The 14,378-nt window shown below is 36.8% G+C and overlaps 1 protein-coding gene and 1 long non-coding RNA gene across 2 annotated transcripts in view; one reads left to right on the top strand and one right to left on the bottom strand.

Annotated features, from left to right (window-relative positions):
• TMEFF2 (transmembrane protein with EGF like and two follistatin like domains 2) overlaps positions 1 to 14,378 on the top strand; it is a 229,683-nt gene that overhangs the window by 62,004 nt on the left and 153,301 nt on the right. The window lies entirely within an intron of this gene.
• Positions 2,902 to 13,811, bottom strand: LOC125094937 (uncharacterized). The gene is made up of 3 exons (XR_007125742.1): positions 13,377 to 13,811; positions 6,361 to 7,876; positions 2,902 to 4,499 (listed from the first exon to the last, which is right to left on the bottom strand). It is a non-coding gene; the product is annotated as an uncharacterized LOC125094937 (long non-coding RNA).

Genomic DNA, 14,378 nt, shown 5'->3' with positions numbered 1-14,378 from the left:
CAGGTATATCAGATACACAATATACACATACATATATCAGGTATATCAGATACACAAATTAATGGGGCTGCACCATCTGTGCCACACACACACCAGAGAGTCCCACTACTCCTGGGGGATGCCAGAATGTGCTGCTGCAGCACTTGGGGTGGAAACACATTTTCTGTGAGCAGCAACCTCCTAGGAAGAAAGTGCCTTCTCCTTTAGCATTTGGAAGCTGCTAAGGAACCTGGAATCAGGGTCCCCTTAATGTTGTTTTAAGCCCATTATCAAAGCCACACCTCCCTGAAAGCTTCAGACTTCATTACACCATTAGAAAAAATTAACATATTGTACCTGATGAGCTTCTGGAAAATTCAAAATACTGCAGCCTTACTAATGTTGACTACCCAGCACTTTCTTTCTTATTGAAAGAGTTTCTCAAGAATTAAAATATATGCTGTTTGTCTACTTTCTTCTTGAGATAAGGCGGCAACAGTTAACTTGTTCTGAAGTTAATTTTCCACTTGTAAATTCAAGTATTCATTTTTAGCATACCCTTTCTTTTGTCAGAATATAATATCTGTGCAAGGACTTACAAAGGAAAACTAATTTGGGCATATTTATAGTAGAGGATAGTAAAAGTAAATTTGAAGGTTAAAGTGATTTAGAATATTTGTCAGTAATCTAAGTAAAAACCAAAAATATCATTATCTTATGCTAATGCTGGGTTGCTACTTCATAGGTCAGTTCTTAGGTATTTTTAAAATTAAGAGATCTGGAAAAAGTGAAAAATATATGTATAGTCATTGAGTAAAATAAAATGTTTAGCCTTTTGAAAATAGGCTTTATTTGAAATACTAAATTTAAAAAATGTGACGGATGCAATTTATTTGGACTTAAGTTTAATCAGTGAAAGACTGACCTTGTAGAAACGACTGAAAATGACAGTGATCTGAAATCTAAAGTTGCAGTGGGAAATCGAGTTTGCAAATGTGGATCATACCAATGTTCTGCGAAGTAGAATTGTGCAACTTTGCACTAAGAAATACTACAAAGTAGTCCCGGCCTATGTATCTCAAAACTCTAGAGTAATGGGTTGGCAAAGAGCATGTACATATGATATCATCATTAAAATTAAGATTCGATGGATGTAGTTGTGTTGGGCAACTTTTCTTATAGTTTTAAAGATTTTTGCTAAGTTGCTTCAGGAGAAAGAATAATATACAAATATAAAGAGATTATTACTCAAAATGCCCCCGATTTCTCAAACTAGCAGATTACAGATTTTTAAAGGCTTGAGCTTTTCAATTAATGTAAAATAAAGTTAAAGTTATAGAGTTGAACTGCTGCCCCATTTTTTTTTTTTTTACTTCAGACATAGTCGGCTCTGCTCTTGTCATGCCTTAGCACACGCTTCAACATTTGTCCCGAATACCTGTTCCATGGCAGCAAGTCACCGATTTCTCCAAAATAAAGAGAAGGACTTCTAATCTCATCTAATCTAACCTAGTTTAAACCAACAAAAACTGCTCTATTGATTTCTCAAGGGTTCCACAAATGAATAACTTTCTATATTTTGGATTCAGGAAAGAAAGAGGTAGGAGAGAAGGCAGGAGCGGCGGCACTTAAAGACAGAAGGGGAAGCATTCCAACACCTTCCAGAACTCACAGAGATAACAGCTGTGAATTAGGTGGCTTGTGATAGTTAATGAACTCTGTGTAATTTGCTCTATTGTTAGCCAACATGTGTCTTTCTGTAAGCACTTACAAAATTGTACCTTGATGAACAATAAGGTCCGGTAAATTTTTCTTCCTCCTTGCTGATAGAGGATCATCTGGAAATGGTCCGAGGCCATCGGGAGGCCATTTTGTGCCCTAGAGTCTCTCCAGACTGAGGGAGGAGCCGCAGACTCATCCCTTGGTGGAGGGGAAGAGTTGGTGACAATAACCTCATTCGTGCACTAGCGTTATAGCTCTCAGAGTCAGAATGCTTTGCTGACATAACATATCCCTAAAAACAGTAGTTCTAAATTATGTAGCAGAACAACAAAATTCAAAAACCCAAAGCAAGAATTACTCCTTTACTTATAAAAATAAATCCATAAATACCAAGAAAAAAATGAATGAGTGAATTGCCCAAGTGAGAAGAGGAGGCATTCTTTTAAAGCAGCCAAAGCGAGTGCTTCTGTGTAGTTGGGAGACAGCCCCCCATAATGGAGGAGGGCACATATTAGGTCCAACTAACGTGGTTCTTACGACCCTGGAGAATTTACACAGCCTCTCCGAGCCTCAGTTTCCTTAATATGACTGAAGAGAAGATATCAAGGTCATAAGAAACACCAAATAATCGAATAAGTGGTAATTAGTTTCCCTTCCTTCTAGTTGCAAGTGTATCTTTTCCTTTATCTCAAATGCATTTAGCATGACAATATCTAGAGTGCATCAAGCTATGAAAGGAGACCTGCCTGGCAGTTTTAGTTGTCACCTTTGTTCTCATACAAATCCTGCTGACTTTTTTCTGAAATATATCATATAGTATCATCATACAAATAATTGAATGTATTTGAGATACTTGAATAATTTATAGGATTTTCTCTGTTACCCAACCTGTCATATAGACTTGGCAGATGTATTCACAATGAGAACATTTCCATAGAAAAGAAATGGTAAATTATTCAGATTGTACTTTTTCCCCATCACCTAATTAATTAGTACAGCACATTAAGGACTTATTTTATGCATAAAGCAGTATCCAACTAGACGTAATGAATGAAGATAAAAATGTTTCAGAAAGTGCTCTACAAATACCTTACCTTTTGTGTTTGCTTCTTTCTCAAATATCTGAATAATAGACTGAATTTTTCCTTTTCCATCTGGATTTTTAGTAGGTATGTCTATGTTTATTGGTATTTTCTAAAACAAAAATTTTATTAAACTTTCTCTAAAACATTTTATTTTTGTCTGAACTTAACTAATGGCATACTGCAAGTATAAGGATATTCTTGGTGAATTTAAAAATTAATCCTTTAGAACGATGTCTAAATGAAACATTCAATATAATATAATATTGGTTATAATACAAGAACATTTATAATTCTATAACATTTATTTTTTTTAAAATTACAAGTTATACCCTTTGAGTTGAAGTTGTGGTGAATGATTTTTCTTCCTACTGCGTAAGTGGACTTTCTTTATATAATACCTGAATAACAGTTTTATCTGTTTTACTTATTTATCTCCTCTCTGCTGCATGTATTTTAAGACCTGACTTCTACTTTAAGATAATACTCAGTTAGAACTAAGACAAAGAAGGTAATTTCTTAAACCCTAGAGACACACTAGTTTCTAAACATGTTCCCTTCCAAATGAGAAAACTTCAAAAATATATTTCTGTAGTAAATAATTTCATAAGGTGATGTTTGGGACAATAAACAGGAATGGCTCTTTCATGGTATGCTTTCCTAATTAATTAATGCCTCTTCTGTGAGAAGTTTGGTCATAACAGCTTTTGAGAGAATAGAAGACCCTACCAACTAATGGGGAAGACTTAATCCTGGTTATATTATGGATTAAAAAAAACTGAAAGGTCACCACTATGCAAGAAACAAAATAGTGCTAGAGTGACTAATATCTAGTCTTCAGAAGGGATGTGCTTGTTGGGCAGAGGATGGGTTATGGGGAATAAGAAGGCACCCATGACTTGTGATGACAAAATTTGAAATACTGGAAGAATATATTTATGTTTCCTTTTAGTTTTACAATCAGTATGAATTACTGTCCTGTCCTTACGTGTTTAAACTTCATTTGCCATATGTCAGCCAAGAAACCCATTTTCTACCTGCTTATTCATGTTTTCTGTCATCTGAAAAGTTTTATGTGTTCAGTCTAGTTCTCCGAGGTTGACTACATAAATTTGAAATACTTGCTGATCTTATCCATTCAGAAGATCATGGCATTTCAGAACTGTGTAGGGGATCCAGATACTATTCTCAGGAGTCCTAATTTGACCCAGCAATGGTGGAGAGCATCCAGCTCCACAGAAGGAAGAATACAGCATCTATCACTTCGGCCAGCTTTTGTCAGGTGACCCGCAGAGCCCCATTAGAATGTCTTCACTAGGGACAGCTTCTCTGCATTCTCAGGTTAGGGAAAGGGGATGCAGCTGGTAACTGCTGAGACGGAGAGATGGATGAATCAGTGCAAACGAAGTCACAGAGAAGAGTACGAGTGCTTGCCCCTACGGTTCCCCACAACCCCTCCGATCTGCAGACTAGACATTCATTTTCATAATGATGGCATTCGTGCATGTTTGTCTTAAAGTGGGGGGAAGTCAGGTGATTCCACTCCGTGCCGCAGGGTGAGAGGCATTACCCAGCAGCACCGTGGGCTCCGATGTCAGTTAGGAAAGAGTGGAAGGTGCACGAGAGGCACCGCTGATCAGACCTTGGCAGGCAGGTACCGCTGAAGTAACAATTTGCAGTAGTTTTACGCTCCTGTCAGTGCCAGTTGGCAAACTCCTGGAGATGATGGAAGGAAATAACAAGATGTCACAACAGAAAGGAGTGAGTCGAAAATTCAAACATTTTCTTACTTCTCATATTCCTCCCGAATCAAAATTAAATCAGTCTACAAATGAACCGACTCAATATTGAATAAAAGGCAGCTATCCGCACCGTTTTTTCCCAAGCAGGAAAATCGATTAACATTCTTTTGACCATTAGCTTGTTCAAAACATCATCATGATTTGTAATAACTCAGAGAGCTAGTTTATAAACAAGAATATTGATTTTAAGAGAAGATTTAGTTGGGAACAGCAGTTGATAGAGATTTGGAAACCTTTCATTAAAGATTCCCTTGTAGTGGTGTAGTAGAAAATTAGTGCCACGGGAGAAAGGTCAATTTTAAACTACCAGTTTCTAACAGCATATATATATGTCTCCTCTCCATATATAATACGTCCTAATAATGATCATGTGGATTTACCACACGTTCGCCCGTCACTGTAGACTACCCTGGGAAGCCAATTCTGTGCGCACACAGTAGGTCATGTTTCTAAACTTCAAAGATTTAAGAAGTGCTGTTGACTTCCCATGAGTCACTCAATGTAAGTGTTTTGTAACCTGGAGAAATCACCTCGGTTTTTGACTCTAGAAAAAAATGTAAATGTATTTATCAAAACAAGTAAGAGAAAATCAGATTAACTCATCCTATCTGAAGTTCAGCATAGGATAGCTAAATGTGAAATAAAGTCCCGCCAAATGTCACAAATGTTGCCTCGGTAAACACACGAACGGACAAATCTCTACTTCAGAAGCGCTGTGAGGCCGCCGCCATTAACACATCAAGAATGAGCTACGCAACTTGCCAAGGGATGAAAAGTCATTTTCTCCTTTCAAGTAATTTTACTGTGAAGCTATAAGGTGCCTTTTTCACTTTTCTCCCATTTGGTGTAAAGGAGAAGTTGTTTTGACATTCACATAGAAAAACAATTAAATAGCTTTATCTACTGCATTGTTGTTCTAAAGCTCAGAGCGCAATCCGTGTGCCTTGTTGTTACATAAACATCCTAAAATCAGACGCATTCCTTAAGTTCATTTCTGGATTCCAATCTGATTCTTATACCCTCACGTTACATTTTTGCCATTCTGTTACGTTTTCCTGTGTTTGTAAATGATTAAATCACATTCAGTAAGGCAAGCATATAGCTCTATTTACTAATACCTGTTAGTGTTCTTTTAAAGGGTATATAAAATAAAGGATATTTTTATTTATATGTAGTGTTTATATGCATATTCATTCCATAAGAGTAATCTTCTGATCTCATTATTCTGCACTAAATTAGTCTTCGGACCAAGCAGATGCATACAGTTAATTTCATAAACAAGCTCTCACTGCCTTTTGGTCACTACTAGAAGTCATACAGTGAAGTATATGCGCTGTATGTAAAAGGACAGTAAAAACCACACTGTTCTTTGGCAGAACTAAGCCACTCCAAAAGGAGAAATGCCTGTCCCATTCTTAAGAAGATCCAAGTAATTTACCATCTGAATTTTTTTTTCTGAAACCTTAAAATAAAACTCCTACTTTGGCAGAGTCTAAGTTCCTCTGACATCACTTTCAGCAGAGTGGAGGTTAGCTATTATATGCCAAAATATTTTTCTTGTATATATCCTGTTGGAATGAGTCCTGTTACTAAGTACTCTTTTTTAGCGCTGAGGGAATCAAATCCTGCTTTTGCTTTTCCACTGGAGAATAGAGGGGTTGGGATGGAGTAAGGCCAAATTTTATTATGGCTGCCTGATGAATATTTCTCAGGGAACACTGCTATTGCTACTTCACTATTTTTATCAAGCCATTCCACATAATTTGCACATTTACCTGTTGAATGTTTTTACAATGTGTGTCATCATTATCACATCTTACCGTGGGCTCTCAGGATTCCTCTCTTGAACAAGCTTCTCTTCCTACATGTGTCCCATACCCCTTCTAGCTACAGCTTTGTCTTTGAAATGCCAGAGTTTGACTGTGTCACTTCCCTGCGCAAGATCGACAGCACTGGATTCACCAGCAGAGGGGGGAGGGCTCAAACCTCAGTGTTGCATGGAGTCTTGCTGTTCACGCTTGGCCCTCCTCCAGCCGCAGTATCACCGCCGCCTGGGATCTTGTTAGAAATGCAGAGTGGAAGCCCCACCAACTGGATGGGAAATCTCACTTTGTCCAGGTTGTCCAGATGATTTGTTTGCATTTTGAAGCTTGTGAGCCCTGGCTCCCCAGGCCACCTCGGTGACCTCTCTTGCCTCTCCAGCCACGTCTGCCCTCTTCCTCTCCTTCCAGTTGGCTTCCACTGGCTCTCATGCTCTGGCGTCTTCTCATGCCTCCAGCCCTCTGTATACAGACTGGTCTCTTTGCCTGGAGTTCCCTTTCTTGACTTCTCTCCTTAGGAAATTACTACAGGTGCTTTATGACTAGGACCTAATATCTTCTTCTTTCCCATCTGATTCAAAGTACAGTCTGATAAATCTGATAAATCACAATTAATTGGCTTTCTTCACTTTGCTCCTATAGTACATTTGCATATTTCTTTTCAACACGAACTGTATTATATGGGAATGCTGGCTCCCGTGTCTCCAGTACGACCGTGTTTTTAGTTCCCTGACACCTAGTAGGCTCCAAATAACATGGTAAGCCCTCAGCAAATGATTGTTCAAGAAATTCATGAAAGAATGGCCACTATAAGGGTTCTCTACATCTTGCTCAAGACAAATAAAAAACAATAAATATTTATAGTGGAACAATGCAAACCATTGCCTTTGGTAGCCTTTAGAACAGGGGTCTGAAATGTACAGCCTCATGGCCAAGTTTAACCTTCAGCCACTGTGATTTATGTCGAGTTGGCTTCAGAAATACATATTTGCTGCAGATTTGATAATATTTCTTAATAAATTCAATCTAAAATTGCAAGCAAACAGCATCCATGTATTACACTCACACTGCTACAAAGTAATTTTGAGAACACTGATGTTTGAATCACAAGGAATGTCAAGCTGCTGTAGCCACTCTTGCTACAAAGTTAAATCAAGAAGTGAGATCTCCCATTTTCACAGAAATTTGTAGCAGATATATTTTCAGAGCTCAAACTATAGTCCCACAGCACTTTTCAAGCCTCGATGCAAGGGCAAGGGAAAGTTGCATTTTTCAAAATGCATTTTACTTTGCAATTGAAGAGTTTTCACCTGACCTTCAACTGGAAGTCATTAATCTACAATTTAAAGACAAGCTAAAAGGCAAATATCAAGATGATCTAATAGAATTCTGTAAATTCCTTCTGAGAGATAAATATACTCAATTAAAACCGTGTGTTCATGTGTTTATACCAGCATTCGGTATCACATGCCTGGGTGAAAAAGTATATTCAAATGAAATCACATTACAAAAGAACATTTACAGTTCATTTTGATGGTAGGGACCACTCAGTTTGGACCACAATTAAGCAATTCTTCCCAAACAATTAGATTTTCTCAAGAGTAGATCTGTGTTACACAAAGCTGTACTCAATTTTTATTACATTTTGAATGTCATCAATAAAATATTGTGGAAATTTGGTTTCTGTCTTGTCATATAAGTACCTATGTAATGTCGTTGATTATGCTTTGCAGTCCGTGGTTCTAAAGTATTTATTATCTGGCACCTTACAGAAAAAAAATTGCTGACCTCTGCTCTAGAAGCAAAGACCAGAGAGATTCGACATTTAAAAATGGGTGACCTATTTAATAAGTCTGGGAGTAGCATGTAGACATTCTTGCCAATTTAGAAGTTATATTCTCACATATTCCCTAGATAATCTTGGTAAAATATATAGCAATAAAAATGGTATTCTTTTAAAGACATATTTGAATTATTTTCTGAGAATAGTCACCAGGAGAAAGAGTTATAAAAACTGTAAGGGAAGCAGAAAGGGAAATAAACATAAAGGATTTCCATATCTGAACAACTCGGGTCTAGATCAGACTGCCTTTATAAACATTTTAAATCTGCTGTATAAAGAAAACTGTCTTCAGAGAATTTATCCTTTTCAGGCATAAATTGTTATAATTTTTTAAAAGGAGAAAACAGCCTTCATATTTAGTTGTGCTGAATAAGCTCTCAGTTCCTGAAACAACTTATATAATTAAACTCAGCAAGTCTCTCTTCACTGTTTACCGAGCATCTCGTCATGTGGAGGCATTATGGGACACATGCCGAGGGCTTCTCGGAGCTGGAGAGAGGAAAGGTCTTCTCTTTCACTGCAGCTTGCATATAGCCCTTAAACACAACACAGTTTTCTGTGTTGAAACTGATTCTCTTAGAGCTATCCTAGTGGAATAGTTCTGTCATTCCTGAAATTTTCACCACAAAACAATGGCCCATTAGACACAGGATTCTCAGAGAACTTGCTCAAAAGACTAGTAGTCACTCAAGGTGGTCAACTCAGGAGGCTCCAAGGCATCTGCTGACACATTCTTCTATTATGAAGTGAGCTCTAGTCTAAAATTCTGGGTACACACCCTCCATTTTGATTAGAGCATTGTTGAGTTCGTAGAGTTGAGATTGAAAAGATTCATAGTCTTTTGGGTGTAAATCATAAAGGTATAAAAGCAAATTATTCTCTAGTAGATTAGTTCAATGCTGTCAACTTTATCAATAGAAACCAAGAGCCTTCCACTTACTTAAACACTTTTAACTCATTTTTTCTTTCCTGATATTGTATTTGGATCCCTAGCTTTCTTTTCAAAAAAAAAAAAAAAAAAAAAAAAAAAGCCACTCCCCTCCACTTCAAGTGTCTATCATTCTACTTAGTAGTTAACCTATTACCAATATTTTTTCTTTTTCTTATGGCAACTATATGTAAGTATATAACCAATTTGATGTTAGATATTTTTAAATCTGCTTTCATTGGGTTGATTATAGTTCTTGGAAACATGTTCCACATCATCTATAGTTCATGAAAATATCTTTAAATGTAGCTTTCCATAACTTGGAGAGAGTGCCACACTTATGTAAGATTTCTGAAACAAATAATCTTTGTGTCAGCTTCGATTATAGCTGTTCTCTGATAGCCCCCATTTATTGGTAATTACATTTTAAAGACTCATTTGTTATAAAAAATAGTTGGTTAAAAAAATCACAAATATCAGAGCTAAGAAAAAGAATGACTTTTTTTTTTTTTTTAAGATTTTATTTATTTAACAGAGACACAGCTGGAGAGGGAACACAAGTGGGGGGGGGTGGAGTGAGAACAGCAGGCCTCCCACTGAGCAGGGGGCCCTGTTGTGGGGCCCCATCCCAGGACCCTGGGATCCTGACCCTAGCCGAAAGCAACCACCTAACACTGAGCCACCCAGGTGCCCCAAGAATGACTCTTCTTAACCACAAACCATCTATTGGGAATATATATAGCAGCACTTACTAAAATGGAGCTGCTAGATAGTGATCAAAGTAAGAAAAAGAAATACTTATTTTTTCAATAAAATAACTACATAAATAAAATGTTATTGTTCTGAATGATTATTAAACAATAAATGTTTGATCTCTTGCTTAAAAGTTTTACAGATTTTTATCAGTAATCGTAAATAGCATGCTGCAGTGAAATTTAACATTTTTTAGAATTCTGATCTTCATTTGAGAACTGATACCTTCATTTCTTACTTCACAGTACTGGCAATAACGTTAACTTATATCAAAATATTTCTAAAAGATGAGTCTCCTACAGATGTCTGTCAGCTCTCAGGGAACACCTTCTTAGCTAGTTGTTACACTTTGAATAAAATAATGCAGCCCTTTGGTCAGTCTGTTCACACCGTTCACATCAACAACAAAAATTACTAAATTATTTCCTTTATGGTTATACCCAATAACTAACGATAGCAACTTATAATATTCTTTTGGTAAAATATAGTAACTTCACTGTATATGCTTTGAATTGATTCATCTGTTTACCTTCACTTTGCTTACGGAATAACATTCAGACTTCTATCAGGCAAGCTTGTGCTGTCCCTTATTAAACATAATTATTAAATTAAGCTTATACGTATCAATATATTTTTAATTTTCATTTTATTTACTCCAAATGTATTTTCAAAATTCAAGATTAAGTATCACATGATAATGTAAAATTATCTTCTATAAAAATAGGTAACCGTATGTGAATTTTATTTTCACATAACTTGATATAACTCTTTTGGACTAAGAACTATATTCATGTTCTCCACAGTTTGAGCTGTTAGTTTGACATTTGATTTTGTGTTTTTTGCTTTTTAATGAAATATATCCCCAAACTTAGCATCGATTAAGGGCTGTAATACACACACACATAACACACACACACACACACACACACACACACACTTTCCTAATTCTTTATTCTCAGGAAAAAGAGTAATTCTAAGAAGAAACCCTCTATCAGCTTTGCCTGTGAATGATACTAAAGCAATTGCAGATAACAGCCAAGCTGTGAAGTCCGATCTGAGTCCAGATGTCTCCTCTGCTTCTTATCAGTGATGTCCACTGCTCCAAGCTTCATTGCTGTCAGCGTACAGGGGTAATAATAATACCTCATTAAGAAGCTTAAACAAAGTAGATAAACAATGAGATAAAGTATCTAGTGAAACCTAAGTACTCAGCGACTGTTAGCTACTCTTCACATCACTTACTTTTGAGCAACTGCCCAAATTAAAATCACTATTTCAGAACTTGTATTATATTAATTTTATAACTTCACTATATATTGAAAAATGTCTTTCATTTTATTCTACTATTCTTAAAGATGTTAATTATGTTTACCACCATACGTATTCAAAACAATCTAAATAGCTTATTAGAATTAACTTAATGTTAAATGGTTAAATGTCATATTTGTTTTATATCATTTCTATTAAGAGAAGAGAAATTTCTTAATGAAGAAATATGCAAAAAAAATGTTTTATAACCTGTGCATCCATTTACTGTTCATAACCATAAGACTAGTATTAATTCATATAAATTAGTTTTCTTGTTTCATGTTAATATATGATATGTGATAACTAAGACATTAAAAATGTATTTAAAAAGTCATCTTTTCTATAGAACATTGTAATTTACCTGAAAAAGAGCAAGATGAGGACTTGTCTATTCAAACTACCCAATGATTAATCTTTTCATTATTAACAATCACTAGTAGAAATAAGAATACTACTGAAATAATCTTTCTAACATTTGCTGTAGTTCTGATATTTTTTTCAACAGTACATGAACCTAAACATTTTGAAATCAACAAATACCTTTAATAGATGGTAACATTAATTTTAAGTACTTTTGTACAACTTTTAGCATTAGTGAAACCGAAACACATGAAATTCTGAAATATGTATTTACAGTTATCACCCAAGAAAAGCCATTTGTAAATGGAATAATAGACAAAACATCTTTAAAAAAAATGATTCAGCTGTGTTAGATAGAAAAGGAGTAAGTTCTCAAAAGAGAAAAAAGAAGAAAGGAATAATTTCTCCATGAATGAGAAATTAATACAAAATCATGTGGAAGAATTGCAACAGATCTTAAAGTGTTTTGTTTGTAATAAATCAGCCTGTAGTAATACTTAATAAATGCTATATGTCCTGGAAAAGGTAGAAGGGCTGGGCAAGTGTTTAGCCTTGAAAGGAAGGAGAGATTTGTTGTTTAGACAGAAAAGAAAATATAAGCATAGATCAATTTGGGGGCCCCTGGGTGGCTCAGTTGGTTAAGCAGCTGAATCTTGCTTTCGGCTCAGGTCATGATCCCGGAGTCTAGAACGAACCCCACGTCAGGCTCCATGCTCATCGGGGAGTCTGCTTGATTCTCTCTCTTCTCCCTCTCCCTGCGTGCGTTCTCTCTCTCTCGCTCTCAAGTAAATCATTAAGTCTGTAAAAAAAAGGTATAGTTAGATTTGTATTCTAAAGATGAAGGACACGGGTTAAAAACAACCACCAATATCTCTTTCCACCTCCAGGTACCAGTCCTTTTTCTCTCCTTGTTCAATAGTGTTGATACTCTCTAACTCAGTCACTTCCCTTCCTAGTCACGTTCAACCTACTTCAACTTGGCTTTCTACCTCGTCGTGCCACGTAAACAGCTCTCTGTAGAGTTACCAGTGATATACGGGTTATGAAACAGAGCACATTTTTCAGTCTCAGTTTGAGGGCTTACAAGGAGGTGACTCCACCGACCTCTTAGTATTTGAAAACCCTCTGTTCCTTCAGTTTCCATGGGTTTCCAGGCCAAGTTTCCTTCTACAGCTCCAGTAGCGACTTCTCTGCCTCTTTGGCTGGCTCATCCTCATCATCCAGGCGTTAAATATTAAAGATCTTCAGTGGAAGATTGGCGATTCTCAACTGTTCTTTCCTCTCTTTTTTTTTTTTTTTTTTGGTTTCACCTCCATATCTTATTCTAAAATTTCCCCCTAAGCTGTATCATCTATACTGATGACTTTGTGATCTATATGCTAATGGCTTTTTATTTATGTCTCCAGTAGAAAATTCTTTGAGTTTCAAACATAATTGCCCACACAACATGGTCATTAGATATCTCTCAAAATTTCTCTTTTTAAGAAGGTTTTATTTAATTATTTGACAGAGGAAGGGAGCACAAGCAGGGGGAGCAGCAGGCGGAGGGAGAAGCAGATTCCTCACTGAGCAGGGAGCCCGATGTGGGTCTCTATCCTAGGACCATGGGATCCTGACTTAAGCCAAAGGCAAACGCTTAACAACAGAGCCACCCAGGTGCCCCCCCCACCAAATTTCATTAAAAACACCTGCAACTTAAAAATCCAAATCCAAATTTACCTCCTCCACACATACATGCAAACCTACGACACAGATCAAAGTAAATTTTCGAGAATTTACTATTTCAATTCAAATCTGTAAGCCAGAAACCTCATAGTCATTGTGACATCTGTCCCTCCCTCGTCCCTCCTCACCATGTACACTGTAACACTGTGTAGTCTGGACCTGGCACTCAAAGTCTGTCTTGCAGCTGTCTACCCCTTCCCTTCTTCATCATCCGTAATAGAGATCATAAGGAGAGTGTTCATTAAGTCCAAAGGCATCTTCAATAATTACCACTTATTATTGGCTAACAATTTAACATGTCCTGTTCAAATGGAAGTGGTTAGAATTAAATGCAATGAGGACAGATGCACTATAGAGGGAAAAGATACCTTGAGGAGATGGAAAGATTGGTAAGAAGGGCAACCAGCAACTCGTGCACATAGCAGAGAGGGATTTGTGGGATTAGCCTGCAGGAGAGTATGTATGAACCAACTCTATGGTTCTATTGATTTTTTTTTTAAAGATTTTATTTATTTATTTGACAGAGAGAGATCACAAGCAGGCAGAGAGGCAGGCAGAGAGAGAGAGAGGAGGAAGCAGGCTTCCCGCTGAGCAGAGAGCCCGATGCGGGGCTCCATCCCAGGACCCTGAGATCATGACCTGAGCCGAAGGCAGAGGCTTTAACCCACTGAGCCACCCAGGTGCCCCATGGTTCTATTGATTTTTTAAAAGTGCACTCTAGGATCCATAAATAAAAATATAGTGCAGGGACTCATACTAATTATTTATTGCACATAGCCTCCATTGATGCATTTGTGTAACATAAAATTGGCTATTTTAGCCATTGTTCGGTGTACAATCAGTGGCATTAATTACATTCACAAAATTGTGCAGCCATCACCATTTTCTATTTCAAAAACATTCCCATCACCCTAAACAGAAACTATCAATTAACAATAACTCCCCACTGAAAAATTCTAATCTGCTTTGTGCTCTCTGAACTTGCCTAGATATTCTAGATATTTCTTGTAAGTGGAATCATGTAATATTTGTCCTTTTGTGTCTGGCTTATTTCAC

The sequence above is a fragment of the Lutra lutra genome, chromosome 3 (assembly GCF_902655055.1).
Source record: "Lutra lutra chromosome 3, mLutLut1.2, whole genome shotgun sequence".
Taxonomy (NCBI): domain Eukaryota; kingdom Metazoa; phylum Chordata; class Mammalia; order Carnivora; family Mustelidae; genus Lutra; species Lutra lutra.
Note: the sequence above shows the minus strand (reverse complement) of the source record. Positions and strands in the feature narration are given on the sequence as shown.